Here is a 23,569-nt window from a genome sequence, read left to right as displayed (position 1 = left end):
CAAGAAGGTCGTAAAAGTGTCAACAAAGAAAACGGAAGTTAAAGGATCGTCATCCAAGGCTAAAACAAAAATGTGTGAAGAAACGACTGCTGAAGCTGTCAAAGTCACCAAAACTACAGAGGAGTCTAAAGCCAAACCTGATGATAATCAGCCCAGATCAAAAGACGTGGCACCACCCAAGACTGGTGATCCTGCACTCATTCCTGTGGATACTTCCGCTACAGTGGCCCCACCCAAGTCTGCACCTAAAGATTCATCCACCCCAGCTAAAGTTGATATGGAAACCGCTTTTCAACATTCCTCTACATCTTCCAAAGCTTCTATGGCAAATATAGCGACAGGCCAACATTTGTGCTTCAGGCATCCAGGTGTGAGATACTTTTTTGCTTCAGACGTCCAGGTGAAAGTGTGTTGTGTCTGAGTATAGGGGCTTAGAGGGCCTTTAGAGATGTTTAGATGGTGCAATTGCTTTATAAAATCAGACCGTAACGACTGAAGTGTGGAATTATAGTTCCTGGTGGTTTCTTAGCTATTGTTTCTCAGCTAGCATGATACTGTGATAACATGGCTAATGTCATAGCATCTATAGGTAGATTAAATGGTAATATATGAAGTTAATTTTTACATCGTCCTATCTCAAGGTCCCTGGTTTGATGATACCACTATCTTCACTCTAGCTTTAAAATGTAGCCCACTGAATGAAAGCTAGTGATGTCGCCCGGTCTCAGAGGGGTAATGCGGTTTTATGCGATTTCTCCGTATTCTGGCTGTTTTAATGTGAAATAAAGTTTTATATATCTGGAAGTGATCCATATTTCACAGCGATCCATATTTGATACAGCAGTTCTCCTAACTATCCTGCCATCTTTTCACCACACTGTGCCAACCTGCACAACCGCTGGGTGTTTTTTTAAACCATTTGTTTTTTATTAGAGTATGAGTATCACTCCTCAGCTTACATTACTCTCTCTTCGCCCCCCCCCCCCCGCTCTCTCTTTCTTTCTCTCTCTCTTTCTCTTTTACCCCCCCCCCCCCCTCTCTCTCCCTTATATGTCTGTACTATTTTCACAGAGTCAAAAAGAGTAGAGGATTTAAGTTACCAACAGGTGAGTTTTCTCATGTTGTATCTTCCCCCCCTGGGAGGCCGTCACAGCAGTAACACGTGTCAGGAACTACCTGCCTCTGATGGACAGGGTACGGCCACACACACACATACGTACACACACACAGACCTGCCAATCTGTATGCATTTTTCATACTAGGTACGCAATTTGACGCAAAGGTACGCTGGTGTGCTTTATTACTCATAAATACACAAAAAGCTGGTGACAGCTTGTGAGTTTGACCAATTGTGCATATCGTGCAGCGAAGGGAATGGCTCCCGCCTACCTCCGGTCAATGGTCTCTAACTACACACCCTCCGCTCTACATCCTCTGGCCGCCTCAGACCCACTCTTGTCCGGGCTCCGGGTGGGTCATCAAGGAGAAGCCGCATATTCTCTGTCCTCGCTCCACAATGGTGGAACGAACTTCCCATCACAGTTAGGACAGCCGAAACCCGCCCAATCTTTCGCCGTCGACTAAAAACACACTTCTTCAATCAATATCTGAAATGAAAAAATATTTAAGATAAGATAGCTGGATGCCAGATGTTCCTCAAGATAGCAATTGTTGGTATATCAATTATAATTATAAATTAAGTTGACCAGTTAAAGCCTCAGTCCGATCTCAAACTAGGCCTGGCTGTTTCATTGGATGGGAACTCACTGACCTTTAACCTTCCTGTAAGAGAAGAAGTTTACTACCTAATATCACAGACTAAGCACAATGCAAAATAAACATTCATAACATTAGCTCTCTAAAATAAATCAATAAAGATAACATTAAGCTCTCTAAAAATAAAGATAACTTTAGAGGGCGGATGGGTGGCGCAGTGGGCAAGGCGCTCGCCACCGACGCAGGAGATACTGGTATCGAGCCCAGCTCTCGGCGTTACTTCCGGCTTGGCCGGCCGTCGTACTAACACAATTGGCAGTGTTAGAGGGTGGGAAAGCCGGTGGGTGGGTCCTGGTCGTTGTAAACAGCGACTCCTACAGTTCGGTCGGGGCACCTGCTCAGCGAGGAAAGGATCTAAGTGTGATCCTTCCACACGTTACACCCTCTCAGTGAGAGTCCGCGCTGCCAGGTGAAACGAAGCGGTTGATTGGCTACACATGTGTCGGAGGAAGCATGTGATAGCCTCCACTCTCCCAGACCGACTGTAGGTGCGCAGCGACCAGGAAGGGGATTGGGAATTGGCATAACGACTAACATTGGGATGAAAGAAAAAGATAACTTTAAGCTCTAAAGATATATGAATACAGATAACGTTAAGCTCTCTACACACCAACATTGCCTCTGAGAAGTGTAAACCATCTGATGCATTTCCCAGACTACTGCCATCAATCCTCAGCCTGTCTTGCCTCGCGTTCAGGAATCATTGGAAAACAATGTCTCTGTCTGTGGTCTGTGTGCATTGCAGGTTTATGTGGAGTTTGAGTCAGTGGAGGATATGAATGCAGTTCTTCATTCGTCTACAGAGAACGCCCTCTTTAAAGGATATGACCTCCACATTTTCAAACCTGGTGAGCAGTTTCTGGATATTTCTTTTAGATAGAGCTGGCCTGAATGTTTCAACGTTTCAATCACCAAACGTTGTAACTAGGGATGCCCCGATCGATCGGCCACCGATCGTTATCGGCCGATAATCAGTATAAATATGTGATCGGTGATCGGTGATAATGCTTTATTTTCGCCGATCGTCAAAACCGATTGAAAAACATGATCCAATTCTGAGCGGAGATCTCACTCGCTGAGTTCTGTCTCAGACACATGGCGAGAGCAGCGGCGTCTGCTCCTCCTCCTCCTCCAGCCCCTCCTGCACCCGTGTACTGTAAACACTAGTATAATCTAGTCTAGTGGGACACTGGGACCTCCGTGAGCTAATGTTAGCTACCGTTACAAAATGTCAACTATTTTGTCAACTATTCACTTTTAGTTTAATACATGATGAGGCATTGTCTAACGGTATCTAGCCGGCTAGCTACTGATAGCTCCTGATATCAACAAATGCTCCAGCAAGTCTAGTAGTGCATGATAGCTCACGCTAGCTCACGTTAGCTCACGTTAGCTCACTGTTCAAAACTACCGGTAAACGTCCCATTAAACTAAATAGTTCACTGAGGCGTTGTCTTAACGTTATATAGCCGGCTAGTAGTAGCTACAGATAGCTCCTGATATCAATGTCTTATAACACTGATTCGATGCGTATTCGAGCTGAGGGCATGTTGCATGTGATCAATAGGGTCCAGCTGCAGCTCCGGAGAATCCTGGCCGTAGCTGGAGGCTACTCGAGTACACACAGACAGTGGAGCTGTTTGCAGATAGCGAGCATTTTGACTTGTTGCGTGGTGGCGATGTCTCGCAGATAATACAACTACAAGTATGATTATATAATATATATATTTTATAATTTTTTTTTTTTTTATATATATATAAAATAATTTTCTTTTATTTTTTTAATCAAAAACGATCGATATCGGATCGGTATCGGCCGATATGGCTCAAGACGACCGGTGATCGGTGGAAAAAAACGTGATCGGGGCATCCCTAGTTGTAACGCCATGTAAATGTCATTACATTCAAATAAATTAACACTGTTTGATGATACAACGGTGTGGTGATGCAAGTTAATTCTGGAAAGAATAATCCAATAATTGGAAGAACAGTGTTTCCCCTAGAGTTGTCTTCAGGCCCGATGGTACCAGGACTCCAAACAAACCTTTCACCACAGTCCCAAAACATATTTGAATCATCCCAATGTATACAGTACACATTTCAAATTAATTTTGTTTATTATTTGTCACAATAAAATACATGTACTTTACGGTGAAATGCTTGGTTCTGTATGAGCCCCTGCGAGTGTGCTTCATACAGTAAAAAAGTATGTAAAAAAGTAAGTAAAAGAGGAATATACAATATAATATACAATCTAAAGTACAACCTAAGTACAATCTAAGTACAGTGCAGACAATGAGGTACAACACTTTAAGGGAAGGTGCAAATGCAAATGATGTATGAATGTATTGCAAATCTCTTTAATAAATAGATAAATATAATGTAGTGTTAAAGTGTCTAAAGTGAGTGTTAATAAGGTGAGTGTTTGTTTAAAAGTGAGTGGTACAATGGTACATTGACCATCCCAAAATATTTCTTTGTTCTACATTAGACTCAAATATAGACTAATCTATGATCATATTCTGGTACTTAATAAAGATTGAAATTCAATTGAAATTGAGAAAAAGCTGACTAAAGACCAATGAATTAAGCCTAATGAAGACAAAAGATGAGAGTATAACTGATGCCTTGTTAGAAGTCCATATGAATCATAAACAGTTGTTCCCTGCAGGTAGTGTTATTGCTAGCTTTCAGAATCCTGTTAACGTTAACCAACTAAATAAATGATCAGGTTATCCAGCCCATTAGCAAATGCAACCCTTATAACTATCAAATCAATCGCTTACGGTAGCAGATTCAGATTTTGAAGAGGCTCATCCTGTACTTAGGTTGTGCAAACAAGAGACACATACAGTGACATTGCAGTTCCATGAGAAAATTATATAAATATCATAAACCCGTTTTAACTTGGAAGAAGAATCAATGAAGATCCCGGTCCAGTCACCCATCCACTCACACCCTCTCTTTGCAGCCATTTAAAGTAATTATAAAAGTAATTTAAAACAATCTACGAGTGGCACTGGCATCACGTCAAAAGTTTCCCAGGCCACGACACGGGTTGACACAAATTATGATTGATTTCCGAATGATTATTTATTTCCCAAAAAAAAGATGTGTTTGCACACACAAACATTCTACCAAACTAAACCAGGGTACAACTATGTAGTGAGAATCTGCTTTGCTCATGTCTCCTTCTCCTCACAGGACATCTGGCGCTCACAGCACTGGATCGCTCTGAGGTGAGTCCTCTTCTCTGTCTCTTATTTAAAACCCTTCTCTAAGGGAGCGGCCAAACCATCACATACTCTAACAGTTGGAGAGTATTGCTGTCTGGAGGGCTTTCTTAACTTAAACTGGAATATAGGTCTGTTTTTACAAACATTACCAACGAAAACAAGCCTTTTACAGACATAAAACACAGCAAATAAAAGTAAAAGCTCATTTTTACTGTCATCTTGTAAATGGTAAATGACTGCATTTATATTTATGTTACCCTATACCATTTACCGAAACACTGACCCACACACACATCCCGACTCAGGGCTGGACTGGGACAAAAAATCTACCCTGGCATTTTTGGCCCAGAGCGGCCGACCACAATCGGTCGGACACCACCCACCAGTACACCATCCTTGCAGCCCCCTTAAATATGCGTACCTACTGTACTATTCCCCCAAACCACTACAAAGCTGGGTAGTAAGTGCCATGGGCAAGTGTACCAGTGCAAGTGGACCAGTGTACTCACTCGCTCTTGGCTGAATCTTGTTTTGGGTGGTGGTGTAAAAACACCTGCATCATAGCAGGCTCAGGACAGGCAAAGTAGTCTACAGCCTGTTCCACCCTGTCTCTCTCCTCCACAACCTGGCTTGACTAGACATAAGGAGAGAGAGAGAGATGATTACAATTAACTGGTACATTCAGGTCCAGAATTGTTGGAATTCACTGACAAAGATGTGCAAAAAGCTGTACAATTGAAACAATACCATACTGGTAATGAGCAAATAGTTGTTTATTCAATTAATGCATGGAGCTGTTCCATCTTATTTCATTTGATACTAACTACTCAGTTCATACAGATTTCAAGTATTCAAATATCAATGATGAATATTGCATAAGGTTTACACAGTTAATAGACCACCTTTTTGTTTTATATTCATGTTCAGAGAGAAGTAATAGTTAGATCTTTGTATGTGATTTATATGGCAATTAAATTAATGGTGTGCTTGTTTGTTTGGAGAGATTTTTTGACCTACAGTTAATGTGCCTACCACTTGAAGGTGCATGCTCAATGGACAGCACAAAAACGATTTGTGTAGGTGGAGACTAGAACTACCACAGATAGTAATAAGTTATAACAGTAAGTAATCCATATCATATATATCCTAATAGTTACCTTACCACCATACTTGGCTGAAAACTAAAACTAACAAACTTTGCTGCCTGTTGTGAATGTGTTTTTCCCTGTAGGCTAATACATAATGTCCGATATTATCGGCCGATATTGGCATAAAAAATGTGATATCGGAAAATATCGGTATCGGTTAAAATTCTTTTTTATTTTCTTTTACATATATTTAACCTTTATTTACCCAGGCAAGCAAGTAAGAACAAATTATTATTTTATTTATTGTCAAAGTATGCATAATGTTGTGTTAATTACACGACAAGAGATATGTAATGTTAATTACCTGAAATTATTAGTTTTTTGGGGGGGGGGGGGGGGGGGGGGGGGGGGGGCCCTGCATATATCGGTATCGGTTGATATCGGTATCGGAAATTAAGAGTTGGACAATATCGGTATAGGTAAAAAAGCCAATATCGAGCATTAAGTAGGCATACATTTTTGCAGTTGAGCAGAAATGTGCAGTTGAGTAGGCTATATGTGCTGTGTTTTTACATCTTCCATCAAGGATCACCTTGGAAATAAGTGTTTTAATTAATGCTTTTAGGTGATATCCTCAGGAATACAAATTGGTCAAGATAATTTGTTTTTATGATGTGTTTTTAATTTCAAAATCTAATCAAACCAAAAAAGCAGTTTTTGCAGTTGAGCTACAGGTGTTGTATATTATACAGCCTTTTCGTGCATCTTTATCAAGAGAACCCTTATCCTAATGATTTGACAACAACAACAAATCACTTTGACAGAGGAACATTACAAACATGAACAACATGAAGGATGTTGGTGGTATTTGTGTGTTGGCGTTTAAAAAAATTAATGATTGTTTATTGAATAGAATAGAAATCCTTAATTTATCCCGAGGGGAATTCAGCACTACAGATCACTCACAGTAAACAGTAAACATTTAGGTGGTCAAAAACAAAAGTCATGAATAAGAATAAAAATAAGAATAGAGAATAAAATACGGTATGGGATATACATTCTGGTATGTATATACATTCTAAAATATACAGACAAATATATATATTTTGTTTCAGAATTTAATTTATCATTACCTTGGTAAATAATGATAATATGCCATGATATGGATTTCAGGTCATACCGCACAAGGATCAAAAGGAAAATTACAAAATCCTTAATTCATGGGATGACCAAGAGGGGACAACAATTAAAGAGGACCACCTTGTGGACCAAGAAACTACAGAGTCAGAAAGACAAATGGAAACACCAGTCAAACAACCACAGGTGCCAGAGAAAGATAATTTTCATGTTACCTGCACAAAACAGACTTTTGCTCTTCCCTGTTCTCTTACAACACTGTTGTTAATGTTAATTGTTCAACAGGTTATAATCAATTAAAATATCTTCTCTCCACCCAGGACGTGAGTTTCTTTGTGAGGGACGATCTCCCTACTGAAGCCTACTACCCATTCGACCAGGATGATTTCAACTTGGAAGAGTTTGTCACTGTGGATGAAGCCAGTACAAAAAAAAACGGATTGTCATCGTCCTCATCCTCCAAAAAAGTAGAATCAAGTAAAGACTCTCCTTCAGTCTCCAAGCACTCGTCTAAAATCATCCCATCTACAACCACCTCCTCCTCATCCTCCTCTGTCACTAGGTCTTCCTCCTCCTCTTCTTCTGCTCCCCCCACTGAAAAGCCATCCTCCACTGCTCAGAGAAAACAACAAAAGAAGAGCACCACAGCTGCCAGTAAAACACTGCCAGAGTCTGGCCACAAGGTGTCAGCAGAAGCTGCTGCAGTGAACACTGCAGAGTCAGAAGCAGAAATGGAAACATCAGTCACACAGGTGCCAGAGAAAGAGAGAGTGGATGGAACAAATCAAGCCCAGAGAGACTCACCTCCTCAAGGGAAGGATGTCCAGAGTGGTGCCTCTCCCTCACTTGAGCCTGGTGCTACAGAAGACAACCTCAAGACCGACTCAAAGACACAACAAAGGAAGAGCACCAAAGCTGCCTGTAAATGTCCTTCTAAAAAGTTACAGCCGGTACCATCTACCACCCAGAGACGTACAACCCGCTGGTCTACTACTGTTACATCAACTGATACAAATTCTGAGACAGACATCAAGGAAGTAACAGATGAAACTGCCATCTCTCAACCAATGGAAGAAGTTGTTACTGAGCAGGTGTCTGTAGCAGCACCAATCACAGAGGGTGTAGTGGCAATGTCTGACCGCAAGGTGTCAGCAGAAGCTGCTGCAGTGAAAACTGCCAGGTCAGAGGCAGAAATGGAAGCATCAGTCACACAACCACAGATTCCAGGGAAAGGGGGAGTGGAGGGAACAAACCAAGCCCAGAGAGACTCACCTCTTCAAGGGAAGGATGGCCAGAGCCGTGCCTCTCCCTCGTTTGAACCTGGTGCTACAGAAGATGACAGTAAAACAGACCCCAAGACACGACAAAGGAAGAGCACCAAAGCTGCCTGTAAATGTCCTTCTAAAAAGAGAAAGAAGCAGTGTTGGTCTTGTGGTGGAAGCCACTGGATTAGAGATTGCCCAAACTGGCAACCACAGGGGGCGTGGCAGCAACCACCACAGAGGGCATGGCAGCAACAACCACAGGGGGAGTGGCAGCAACAACCACAGGGGGAGTGGCAGCAACCACCACAGGGGGAGTGGCAGCAACAACCACAGGGGGAGTGGCAGCAACAACCACAGGGGGAGTGGCAGCAACAACCACAGGGGGTGTGGCAGCAACAACCACAGGGGGAGTGGCAGCAACAACCACAGGGGGCGTGGCAGCAACAACCACAGTTTCTTGTGGATGCACCCTGGCTGGGCCCTGAGGGTTGGTGGCGATAGGGCTGCCTAGAAAAGGTTGGTGACATGGAGCAGCATCAAATGTTGGTACAAACGTACGATTCATACACAGAACCCAAAGTGAAAGTGCACATTGGCTCAAAGCGCCTCCTCTTTCTCATTGACACGGGTGCCACCATGTTCTGCATAGGCCCTGATGGATGAGGCATCCCCCTATCCAAAACAGGCCACACGGGTAACTGACCTCTCAGGACATAAATGTGTTGCCACCTTCACCGAGCCACAACTCCTCCAGGTGGACGGTGTGCAGATATGTCAGACAGCATCACCACTGTAATATTCTCCCCAAATACAAACTACTAAGCTTTGATAATTTAACTGAACTGTATACAGTAGAGCAGCAAGTGGTTCAATACATGAGAAGTAAGAACATTCCCTTAGAGCAGTGGTTCCCAAAGTAGGGGTCGCGACCCAAAGGTGGGCCGCGAGCAGCCACGGGTGGGCCGCGAGATGATTAAAAAAAATAAAATAAAAATATAAAAAAAAAAAAAAAAAAAATTTTTTTTTTAATTTTTTTAATTTTTATTTTTTTTTTTAATTTTTTTGTCAGGCCACTGAACGTAGAAGCAGGCCAGGACAGTGTTTCTAGTTGTATTCTAAAATTCTATTCTATTGTATTCTAAAATGTGACTATATGGTATATATTATTTATTTATTTATTTATATTTATATTAACTTAATAAATAAACAAAAACGAAAAATCTACTTATTTCAACGAACATTTCAAACTAAATAACAGATTATGCACATAAAATGCTGAAAACAACCGAAGCAACAATAGTATTTTAATGAGGCTATTATTATTATCATTATTATTTTGCAACAAGTTAGCCCTCTCATAAATAGCACATATAAATGAATAACTAACTTGAACTAACTTAATAGGATTGAAGTGATATTTGGCTTAAAAAATCGGTCGCCTGGCAAAAAAAATAAAAATAAAGCCAGACGATGTGCATTGGGCCGCGGCTCTCTGACGCCTTATTTTCTGGGCCCCGGCCTGAAAAGTTTGGGAACCCCTGCCTTAGAGAGCCAGCACATCTCGGCTTGTCACATTCTCCCAAGCAAGGACAAAAAAAAAACCAAGACCACGATTGTTGTCAAGCTTGCAAATCGAAAGCATAAGGTTGAAGTGTTGAGACAATCCAAAAAACGTAGAGATACTGGAGTGTATATAAACGAGCACCTAACAAAGAAGAATTCTGAAATAGCTTGGTATGGCCGTGCCCTCAAAAAGCAAAAAAAGATCCAAGCAACCTGGTCAAGAAATGGAAAAGTATTTATAAAGTTAAACGGACCACCAGAGCAAGCCAGGGTGGTTGCGGTACGAAATCTGAATGATGTGGACAAGTGACAATGCCAATATATGTTTTTTTTGGGACCGATGATGGCATGGATTTTATTCATGCTGTTTACCTTATTGACTGAGTTTTTTCTGGTAGGCCTGTATGGCCAAGATGTTTTCTGTCTGGACATGTGGAAGATATGTTTTTTTTATGTTTTTTTTGTTCTTTGTTTTTTTGGCTTTTTCATAGACCACATCAACTTTATGGCATTCTTTGGTTGGCATAGAACCTATGGTCTGAAAGCGATATCATGGATTATTTTTTATCGATACTGTCTATTGGGATTCCATTTTCTTTTTTTGGACTGGGATTCTGTTTTCTACCGCATGTTGAATGCATGGATACTGCAGACTGAAAGAGAACTTGAATTACTTTTTGCTCGACTATGGACATGGACTATTGTTTTCAATTTTGGATCTGGGTGTGTATATGTTTTCCACGGACAGTTATGGCATGGACTACTTTTGTGGAGAGGCGTTGTGGACAACTACAGCATGGACTATGGAGATGTGTCTTGGGCAGCCAAGGGCTCATGTTGGCCAGCTGTATGGTATGGTCAACTTGGGTGGAATTGTATTTGGAGATACATACATACAATGGGTGACTTTAAAGAAGTAGGCTCACTGGAGCCCGGAAATCAAGTACATAACCACAATGTCGGATACGGAAGAAATAAATGATTTTGAATATGATGTTGATCCTGAGACCCATGTGTTTAATGCAATTAATAATACCTGTAAATATTATACAGATGAACAGCTTAATGACATTGTTAAACCAGAAAATAGGTTTTCGTTGATACACCTAAATTGTAGAAGCCTTTATGCGAATTTCACCAAGATTAATGAATACTTAAAAACATTTAATAATAGATTTTCAGTTATAGCATTATCTGAAACGTGGTTAAAGCAGGAGAATTGTGCTGATTTTCACTTGGAGGGTTATGAGCTGTATCACCTGGATAGAAACAACAAAAGGGGAGGGGGCGTGGCCCTGTATGTGGACAGTGACTTGAAATGTAAACAAGTGCAAAGTATAGTTATCGATGACTTAATGGAAGGTATAACTGTGGAAATTGAAATGGATAAGGTAAAGAATATTGTTGTTACTTGTGTATACAGAACACCAGGGTCAAGCATAGAATCATTTAAAGACAGTTTGGAAGAGTTATTGAATGGGTTAAATGAGAGCAAAACATGTCTGATTTGTGGAGACTTTAACATTGATCTCTTAAAGCAATCTAATCACTGCACGTCAGATTTTGTGGATGCTCTATATGGCAGAGGGTTCTACCCACTGATCACAAAACCCAGTAGAGTAACCTCAACTTGTGCTACATTAATTGACAATATTTTTATAAACACTTTGGAGAACAATATTAAAAGCGGACTTGTGATAAATGATATTAGTGACCACTTACCTATATTTGTAATATATGACTGTCAAATTAAGACAAAGAAGGAAGAAAACTCCCTTAGATACACAAGGGTAAGAACTGATGACACAATAGCCAAGTTCAGGAATGATCTGGTTAATGAGGAGTGGAAAGGGGTTTATGTGGAAGAAGTAAATGCTGCATATGAGGCATTTTTGGACATTTACTTGTCGCTGTATGAAGAACACTGTCCAATGGTAGTACGGAAGCAAAAATGTAATTATAAAATAAAACCCTGGATGACAAAGGGCTTACAAAATGCAAGTAAAAACAAAAACAAACTATAGAGATTTTATCAAATTAAGAACAAAAAAGGCTGAAAATCAATATAAAGCTTACAAAAATAAATTAACTACTATAATTAGAAATGCAAAGAAAGAACACTATAATAATGTCTTAAAGGAAAATATAAATAATATCAAAGAAACTTGGAAGATTTTACGAAATGTCATTGGAAGCAAAGCTGTATCTGCAGATTTACCCAATTACTTCATTAATGACAACAATACGGTTATTAAAAACGTGAATGAAGTGGTAAATGAATTTAATAATTTTTTTGTAAATGTAGGCTCAAACCTTGCTAAGAATATCCAAAGTCATAATGAAGGGAAAGCAAATAAAGACTGGACAGGGGAAAGTAAAGTGTTGCAGTCTATGTTTCTAGGACATGTGAGTGAAAGACAAATTATAGAAATAGCATTAAATTCAAAAAATAAGACATCAACTGACAGTGATGGAATTGACATGATAATTGTGAAGAAAGACCATTGATTGTATAATTAACCCCCTGTCATATTTTTTATCTTTCCTTTCAAACAGGCACCTTTCCAGACAGAATGAAAATAGCAAAGGTTATTCCTCTATTTAAATCTGGGGACAAACACAGCTTTACCAACTACAGACCAGTGTCTTTGCTTTCACAATTTTCCAAGATTCTTGAAAAAGTGTTTGCTCATAAATTAGATAGTTTTATTGAAAAGAATAACCTGCTGAGTGAGAGTCAGTATGGATTCAGGGCAAATCGATCAACAGCCTTAGCCTTAATGAATATATATGAAGAAATAACCACAGCAGTAGATGAGAGGAATTACACAATAGGGGTGTTTATTGACTTAAAAAAAGCATTTGATACGATAGATCATCACATTTTAATTTCTAAATTACAAACATACGGTGTGAGAGGGGTGGCGATGAACTGGTTAAGTAGCTATCTTGAAAATAGACAACAATATGTACAACTCTCTGGTTACACATCTGAATGTATGAATATTGAATGTGGTGTCCCTCAAGGTTCGGTCCTGGGGCCCAAACTTTTTATTTTATATATTAATGATATATGTGAAGTGTCAAACATATTGCAATTTGTTTTATTTGCTGACGATACAAATTTCTTCAGTTCAGGAAAATACCTTAAAAAATTTGCAGATGACATTGTAAATGAAATGTGTAAACTTAAGATATGGTTTGATAACAATAAGCTATCCCTAAATTTGGAAAAAACAAAATTTATGATATTTACTAATCGAAAGAAGGACAATGTGGCATTATGTATTGACGGAGTTAATATTGAAAGAGTATCTGAGTTAAAATTTGTTGGTGTTATGTTGGATGAGAAATTGACATGGAAGCCACATATAATGTACATAAAAAATAAGGTAGCCAAAAGTGTTTTTGTTTTGAACAAGGCAAAGAATGTGCTTGATTATAATTCTATGCGAATATTATATTGTTCACTCATCCTACCATATTTGAGTTACTGTGTGGAAGTGTGGGGTAACACGTATAAAAGCAACATGAAGCCATTATTTATATTACAGAAGAGAGCAGTAAGAATAGTTCACAATGTAGATTCAAGAGAACATACAAACGAATTATTTATTAAATCCAGACTATTGAAACTTAAAGAGTTAGCTGAAATACAGACTTTATTAGTTTTGTTTAGAGCAAAATGCAGAGTATTACCAGCAAATATACAGAGGTTGTTCGTTCCCTGTCCAGATGACAGCAGAAGGAAATTAAATTTGAAACACCAATTTGCACGAACAACCTTAAAACAAAGGTGCACCTCAGTTATAGGTATCAAACTATGGAACTCTTTGCAGAACGATGAAAAGAGTTCCAATAATATATTTCACTTCAAAAGGTTGTGCAAAGAAAAGATACATAGACAGTATAGCACAGTTTAGTATAATATTGCAGTTTAGCGTGTCAGGATGACGTAGCATAGAGTTGTAGTGTAGGCCAGTATGAGTATAGTAATATAGTATATATCAGCGTAACATAGAATAATAATATATTAAAATATTGTATAATACTGTACCAATATGGTGTAGAATAAATAGTATGATTTAGTTATATTATAATAAAATAGAAATTAGATAGTATATAGAAGTATAATACATTATATAAGTGTGTGTGTGTGTGTGTAAATGAATGAACCTAAATATGTAGTTTGACTGATAGATAGACAAAATGGGTTTATTTATGTTGATTTAATTTGGTTGTGTTGATGTTAATTTCTTTTTGCAAAATGGGTATATTCTGTTTGGTTTTACACAATATGTCTATCGGTGTGTTGTGTGTGTGTAGGGGCAGGTATATATACGATTTTTTCTTCTTCCTGTTCCTTTCGGCCATGGTATTTTTGGTGAATTATATGAATATGTACTGTTGGACTGTGGTAATTCCATGTACGAATAAATAAATGATGATGATGATGATGATTAGTTCATAAAATAATTAATAATGCTGCCCCTCCTCCATTGAAACATTTTGTCCTACCCTGTTCTGAGCTGAGAACAAGGGCTTCAAGATCTGCATTGAGAGGTACCGTCGGTCTGGGAGGGCGGAGACTATGACATGCTTCCTCCGACACATGTGTACCCAGCCCACCACTTCTTTTCACTGGGCAGCGCAGACTCTCACTGAGAGAGTGTAACGTGTGGAAGGTCACACTACCTCTCCCAGATCCTTCCCTTGCTGTGCAGGCGCCCCGACCGAACTGTAGGACAGTGGCGGCCGGTGGGTTTCGCCACTAGGGGGCGCTATACCAAACATTTTGCAAAATGCAAACATGTACAGTACAGTACCACGCAACACTCATTGCCAGACGTGAGCGATTCGACTCACGCTCACGGCAATTAATCGGCTCTTATGAACGAGTCGCTCAGCTGTTACTACAACAACACACAACCAGTCAAATAAAGTATAGTCTAGACTCTAATTCACAACTTGAAACACAATATATAAATAGAAAAGTTAGAAACAAAACTCGCCCGTCTACAAACACAGGCAGATCTCTCCCTCTCTCCTTCTCTCTCTTACACACAGCGCGACGTGGAATCGATTCGTTACACAATCAGACCTATTATATACCAAGAATAACTTCAGTATGAGTACAGGGCTGTACACATATTTTGCATATTGTTAAACGAGCCAAGGCTAGCTATTAAACTATCGATATGAATCGAAAATCTGGGACCCTGATGTAAACAAGACAAACGTCTTTCTCTGGTCTGCATCCCCTTAACAATTGTGTGTATTGAGCCGTACTGTATTGTACCCATTCTGCAATCTGTTAATAAAGTTCTCATTCATTCATTCATTCATTCAAACATAGACGATATTGAACAAGCCATAATCCACGTATTTTCAATCCGAGAGAGCTGCAGTAGTTAAATCAATGAGCCATCGAGATAGTCAGTGTGGTAAGTAACGTTATTATTGCATCCAAGATTGATACAGATACAGAGAGAGAGAGAGAGAGAGAGAGAGAGAGACTCACTGTTTAGTTGAACGTCCAGGGCCAAGTTAGCAGTTAGCCAAGTGTTAGCTCAGCTGAGCTCGTTGCCACAACACTCAACAAGTACATTCCTTTGTCCATTTCCGCTCGAACAGACTGCAAAACTACCTGGCGTTCTATCGCCATGCTCTAAGACAAACTCTAACCTTAACCAACTTTGAAAGAGTGCCTAAGCTTAAGAACTTGCAGTCACGGCACGGCAAACAGCTGCATGCATCTCACAACAACACAACTATCTCAACCAAGCTAGAAGCTAGAAATTGGATTCGCCCAATCAGATATCGTCTCTGTGAAATTCTGCCATGGAAAGAAATACTGGCGTCGGCCAATCAGAGAGCGTCTCCGCGAAATGCGGCTATGGAAAATCCTTCACGGAAGTTCACGCTGCTGGCTAGACCGCTTCAAATCGCGCTCGGATTCCAACATAATAGTCATATTTCAACGCACAACGCCGTATGCACTGATTGGCTGTGACGGAGACAGCGATCAAACTGTGACGCGCACGCAGAGCGCTATCGCGTATTGCCCCCGAGAAATACGAAAAAATAAAAAAAATAAAAAAAACGTGATGTCACTTCCTGCTCTGGAAAACGGTGTTTTTTTTATTTAGATAATAACGTTATATTGTGCATTGGAAATACAAACATACTTAAAATGAGTAAATATTATTAATTTTAAACATGTTTATATTATTTATAGGGCTATAAAACACAAAAACGAAAAAGTTTTATTCTCTTCTTCTCTGATTTAACAGCAGCTGGCCAGCAGGTGGGTCGGCGCCCTAGCGCCCCTAGTGGTAGAGCCGCCACTGCTGTAGGAGTCGCTGTTTACAACGACCCGGACCCACCCAACGGCTTCCCTCCCGCTGACTCTGCCAATCGAGCCAGTATGACGGCCGGCCAAGCCGGAAGCAACGCTGACAGCTGGATTCGATACCAGTGTCTCTTGCGTTGGTGATGAGCGCCTTGTCCGCTGTGCCACCCAGCCGCCGATTGAAAACTTTATTGACAGATTGCAGAACGGGTACAATACAGTGAAAGGGTTAAGGGGCAGCAGACCAGATAAAGACTTTAGTCTTGTTTACATCAGGGTCCCCCATTTTCAATTCATCATGACATTTATGACATACACGACATACAGATTGTGACGTAGGTCAGGGTTGGTCATTATCATTATTACTGTGTGTGAACATCAGGTTAACTTAGTATAAGTAATATTCTGTTATTTGTATATAGTGTGTCACCTTTATATTAATCCCCTTTTGTTTCTTCCTTTTCCCAGGTGCCGCCCGTCTCCCTACAGAGTGCTGATTGCCTGAGGAGTGGCAGCTGAGGGCAATCGGCCTCAATGGACAGGTGGTTAAAGCCAGACAGAGTCTACACACACTCAGGGCATCCATTCTGTCATTGCCACTGACCTCCCTATTCCCCGTACCTGGTTCAATTAAGTCGATCAAAAGTCCCATTATCCAGATTCAATTAACCCGATGTTTGAATCCAGGCTTTCCCTGTTCCTCGAACGCTGATTCAGTCTTGTTCATTCGAACCTGACTTGATACTCAGGATAATTGCGCACGGCCGCCTCACCTGAAAAGACAGCAGGTGTCGATTGCAGAAATACTGATTTTCTAACGGCATTGATTGATTGATTGAAAACTTTATTAACAGATTGCATAATGGGTACAATACAGTACGGCTCAATAGCCTCGCCGACTAGTTAAATGCATAATCTATAGGCTAATTTTAAGTCCCTCATCACCCCAATCAATCAGATTATATTTCTTTAAATGTGCCTGCTGGCAGTAGGCTTAATGGAATGAATAATCGAATGAGATCTTGCTAGCGAAAATAATTAGTTAAACTCTTTCAGAATAAGTAGACAAAAACAAGCCCAAAGAGTATCTAATTGATACGAATTAATAGATACTTATGAGGATATCTGTACTGTATGTGCTTAGGTATCATGTACTATATAAATACATGGTTCCCAACGTTTTCAAGGTGCGACCCCCGAAATAACGTGTAGGGAGTTGGAGGCTATACAGTTTCACTATTAATCAGGTTTTAATCTGTTTCGGACCATACATGCATTTAATTGATTAACCTTTGGTTTATACCAGTGACACCAGTCATGTTAATCACCTTCTTGTTCATCATCAGATAACACTAACAGTGCTTGAACAGATAAAGCATTTTCTCAAATTCATTCATCATGCAATTGCTCATTCATTTTCTCAAGTCACGTCCACGTCATCAAATCCGTCAAACAGCGCATCTCCTCAAACATTTTAATCCCAGTTACAATATCACAATAACGTGTGAGTGACAGTGATACAATTCAACAATCCACATATTCAGATTCGTCGTAATTCATATACACAATCCACGCATGAAGACGCTTCAATTTATGCTTGAATGAAACACAATCCAGGCGCAAATACATCCACAGCCGAGAATATGAAACTAATTAGAGCCAAACGCCCGATTTCCGGTTTCATTCATTAAAAACATCCCAGCGGGATTCACATTTGCAATGCTCCGACGTTATTAAAATAACCACATAGTGTGTATATCGCACCTCGCGAGCGCCGTATATGATGTGCATTATTTAGGACAAAGTCCATAGGCTGAATATGATTTATTATCAGCATTTTAGGTATATTATTTTACATTTCAAAAGCCCCCTCTAGAAAAACTAAGCACAAAAACATAATTCAGAATGGTATAATGGGATCTAGACTGTGAGAATTATTTCAGGAAGGGAGCTGGCATTTCTTTGTGAGGGCGTGGCCATGCAGGTTATCGAACTAACTGAACTAAACCCTGCCCTCTACCAGGTTCAAACTTTTTGATCTGTTGCCATAGTGATTTATAAAATCGCACGTCGGGGAACCGAAAGGTCTAGTTTAAGTCAAGTTATCCTGAAGATTATCCGGCTAACTCAGTTAGCCAGGTACGAGGGAGTGGAGTGTTGAGTTTACATTTACATTTACATTTAGTCATTTAGCTGACGCTTTTATCCAAAGCGACTTACAAGTTCTGTACGACAAGCCATCAGGAAGAGCACAACTCTATCAGCTGAGTAACAATGTTCATCAAAGTGTTGAGTGCTACAGTGTAGGTTAGTTTATTAGGACAAGTGCATGACAGTATGGTTAGTTAGGGTTAGATTTTTTTTTTTTTTTTTAAATTCAGATAATGGTTGAAGAAGTGAGTCTTTAGTCGACGGCGAAAGATTGGACGTGTTTCGGCTGTCCTAACTGGGGTGGGTAGTTCATTCCACCATTGTGGGGCAAGGACTGAGAATAGGCGACTTCTCTTTGATGACCCTCCCGGAGCTTGGATAGGAGTAGGTCTGAGGCGGCCAGAAGATGCAGAGCGTAGGGGTCTTGAGGGTGTGTAGTTAGATACCATTGACCGGAGGTAGGCGGGAGCAGTTCCCTTTGCCGCACGGTATGCTAGGTCAAGGGCCTTGAAGCGGATTCGTGCAGCAATGGGGAGCCAGTGCAGGTCCCTAAGAAGTGGGGTGACATGGGCCGACTTCGGTAGGTTTGAGATCAGGCGGGCCGCTGCGTTCTGAATGAGTTGAAGAGGCTTAGTGGCAGTGGCCGGGAGGCCAGCGAGCAGTGCGTTGCAGTAGTCGAGGCGGGAGATGACTGTTGATTGGACGAGGAGTTGGGTGGCTTCTTTTGTCAGGAAGGGGCGTATCCTTCTGACGTTGCTCAGGAGGAATCGGCAGGTTCTGGTTGTCGCTGCGATGTGAGCAGAGAAGTTCAACTGGTCGTCGAGGACAACACCAAGGTTCTTGGCGGTCGGGGACGCGGTCACAGCTGCATTCTCGACTGTGATGGAAAGGTCGGTCAGGGGGGAGGATTTGGCCGGCAGGTGGAGCAATTCTGTTTTGCTTAGGTTCAGTTTGAGGTGGTTGGTCGTCATCCAGGCGGAGATGTCGGACAGACAGGCCGAGATCCGCTCAGAGACGTGGATATCTGAGGGAGGGAAGGAGAGGAAGAGTTGAGTATCGTCGGCATAACAGTGGTAGGAGAAGCCATGAGACGTGATAATGTTACCCAGTGATTTAGTGTAGAGGGAGAAGAGAAGGGGTCCTAAAACCGAGCCCTGGGGGACACCCGTCCGCAGGGGGCGGGTGGCCGACAGGGTCCCTCTCCATGACACTTGGTAGGAGCGGTCATTGAGGTATGATGACAACCATGTCAGCGCAGAGCCAGCCACTCCCATTCCTGCGAGGGCCGCGAGGAGGATCTGGTGGTTGACTGTGTCGAAGGCTGCAGATAGATCTAGGAGAATCAGGACAGAGGAGAGGCCTTTCGCTTTTGCTAAGTGAAGTGCCTCTGTGACCGCAATGAGGGCTGTCTCTGTGGAGTGACCAGTCCTGAAGCCTGACTGATTAGGGTCTAGGAGGTCATTCTGTAAGAGATAAGCAGTAAGTTGGTTGGATACAGCACGTTCAAGTGTTTTAGAAAGGAAGGAGAGAAGAGAGACAGGACGGTAGTTGCCTATGACGGTAGGGTTCAGGGATGGTTTTTTTATGAGGGGCGTGACTCTGGCTTGTTTTAGGGAGGTGGGGACCACCCCCGAGTTGAGTGAGGAGTTGATGGTTGCAGTTAGGAATGGGAGGATGTCTGGTGCTATGGACTGGAGGAGTGGGGAAGGTAGCCGGTCCAGCTGGCATGTAGTCGGACGGTTCGACGTTACCAGTGTCAGGGTCTCGGCTTCTGTAATGGGAGAGAAAGATGACAGAGTGAAGGATGAGGTTCTCGATTCAGCATTTGGAATGGGTGGGGGTTGGGAGAAGGAGCTGCGGATGTTCACTTTTTCCTCAAAGAAGATCGCAAAGTCTTCGGCAGAGAAAGATGAGGGAGGGGGGGGTGGGGGGGGAGTGAGGAGGGAGGACATGGTAGCATGCAGTTTGCGAAGATTCTTGGCAGAGGCCTCGATCCTATGGTGAAAGAAAGAAGCTTTGGCATTAGTAATGGTTTTGGAGAATGTTAACAAGAGGTTGTGATATGTGTCGATGTCAGCAGTGAGGCGTGACTTTCTATACTTCCTTTCAGCTGCTCTCAGGACCTGTCTTTGTTCTCTCACTGGATCTGTCAGCCATGGACTGGGTGGGGAACGGCGGGCAGGTTTCTCAACGAGGGGACAGAGCTTGTCGAAGGAGGTTGCAAGGGCTGAGAGGAGGGTGGAGGTTGCCATCTCTGTGGAGAGAGCAGAGAAGGTGTCACTCAAAGGTAGAGTGGATAGTATGTCAGAGGAGAGGGTGGAGGGGGATAGGGAGGGCAGGTTGCGTCTGAGTGAGACGGTTTGAGTTGGGGTGAAGACCTTTCGGTTAAGCATGAGAGTTAGTGAGAAGGATATGAAGGAATGGTCAGATACATGTAGGGGAGTTACCGTGGTGTTAATGATGCTGGAGTTACGTGAAAATATGAGATCCAAGGAGTTGCCTGCTTTGTGGGTGGGAGGCATGGCAGTGGGAGTCAGGTCAAATGATTGTAGGAGGGAGACTACTATGACTGACTGAGATGAGTCAGGCAGGTTGAAGTCGCCCAATAGAAGGAGAGGGGTACCATCTTCCGGTAAGGAGCTTAGAAGCATGTCCAGCTCATCTGTGAAGTGATCGAGCGGACCTGGAGGGCGGTAGAGTGTAACAATGGTGAGATTGAAAGGATTAGAGACAGATACTGCATGATATTCAAAAGAGGAGAGTTGCCATTTTGCCACTTTGTGTGGATCTAATATTGTATTGACCTTACTGCCATTATTGTGTGTTTGGTTGGTTCACTCTGCTATTCTTAGTAGCCTTATTGTATCTTGCTGGTTCATTTACCATGTAAGCTTGATTGTGTCTTGTGACACTTCTATTCCCAGTAGCCTTATTGTATCTTGCTGGTTCATTTACCATGTAAGGTTGATTGTGTCCTGTGACACTTGGGTTGCTTGTGTTTGTTTAGTGTTTGTCTTGTCACACATTCCTGTTAGTTCTCCCCTTCCCTTTTCCCTGGTATTACATATTGTTGTGGGTTTCATTCCCCTCCTTATTTAATAAATATAATTTACCTTTGGAAAAATGTATTCTTTATTACCTGCCGGGACCTGTGCTTCACAACAGCCCGGTCCAGGTATTTTGTTTGGTCATCAGACCTTTGTATGTGACACAGATATACAGTACTGTTACATCCAGACATTTATGACATTATGACATACATGACATACATACAAGATATACAAATATACAGTACTGTTTAAGAATAAACTAACCTTTGCTCTGTCACGAAAAAATGGCTCCTGAGTCACCAATGTTGCCAACACTAAGGGCGGGATCCACAAAGAATGTATTGCAAGGTGCTAATTGCACCCTTACTTACAATTCATTATGAATTGAAAATGGGGCACCCTGATGTAAACAAGACAAAAGTCTTCTCTGGGCCCTGTTCCTCGTACCTGGTTAACTGAGTTAGCCGGATCATTTTCAGGATAACTTGACATAAGCCAGATCTTTCGGTTCCCCAACGCGTGATTATCTAAATCACTATGGCAACAGATCAGAAAGTTTGAACCTGGTCCAGCGCAGGGTTTAGTTCAGTTAGCTGGATAACCTGGCCACGCCCTCGCAAAAAGAAATACCAGCTCCCTTCCTCACAGTCTAAATCCCATTATACCATTCTGAATTATGTTTTTGTGCTTCGTTTTTCTAGAGGGGGATTTTGAAATCTAAAAGAATAGACCTAAAATGCTGATAATAAATCATATTCAGCCTATGGATTTACTTTGTCCTAAATAATGCACGTCATAGTTATACGGATACGGCGCTCGCGAGTCGCGACACACACTGTGGTTATTTTAATAACGGAGCATTGCTCTGATTCGTTTCATATTCTCCGCTGTGGATGTATTTGCTTAACGGAGCACCCGGATTGTGTTTCATTCAAGCATAAATTGAAGCGTCTTTATGCCTGGATTGTGGATGTGAATTATGACGAATCTGAATCTGTGGATTGTTGAATTGTATCACTGTCACTCACACGTTATTGTGATATTGTAACTGGGATTAAAATGTCTGAGGAGATGCGCTGTTTGACGGATTTGATGACGTGGACGTGACTTGAGAAAATGAATGAGCAATTGCAAGCCTTTGACGTTTTGATGAATGAATTTGATCTGTTCAAGCACTGTTATCTGATCATGAACAAGAGGGCGATGAACATGACTGGTGTCACTGGTATCAATTCAATGCATGTATGGATGATGTACGATACAGATCAAAACCTGATTAACCCTTTCTCCGCCGATGACGTGTTTACACGTCTTTCCTCGCCATGCGTAATCTGCCAATGATGGGTTACTGCGTCTTTGAGATCAATATTTCATATTTTCGTCATGGTATTCACATTTCACCCACAGAATCTTTGCTGGTGTTGTAGGACTCCGCTCAACTCTGTAACGCTTCAATACGTCACCTGGTGGCCGATCGGCGAGTTGCCAAAACCGGAAGTGGCCGGAAGTGCCTAGTCCGTCCCCTATTCTGTCCGGACTCTATCCAGACACCGTGCATATCGATCCGTTGCCATAACTCAATAAACAACATGATTGGACGTGTATTAGTATTATACAAACCGGAACTGGATCACCTAGATCAACATCCCATAATAGCGATCTTTTTGCTCCACGCTCATCACCCAACGGTAAGAGGATACTGGGGTGAGTTTCAGCATTTTTCTTTACCATTTTCTATACAAACTGCTCTGATCTATATATCACCCATACTACATAAATCATTTAACGTCGGTCATTGAATTATAAACGACCCCCCCCCCCCCCCCCTCCGGTCAACCGCAGATGATCAGTCAACACGTCTAGGACCGTGTACAGTTGAAATTTTTTATCTGGCGTCAATCGGTATCAAACTGCATTTGATGATCTATGCATTTATGGCTACATCTCACGT

Source organism: Notolepis coatsorum (genome assembly GCF_963971535.1).
Source record: "Notolepis coatsorum genome assembly, chromosome: 1".
In the NCBI taxonomy this organism is placed as follows: domain Eukaryota; kingdom Metazoa; phylum Chordata; class Actinopteri; order Aulopiformes; family Paralepididae; genus Notolepis; species Notolepis coatsorum.
The sequence above is the reverse complement of the archived record's forward strand: the minus strand, read 5'-3'. Positions refer to the sequence as shown.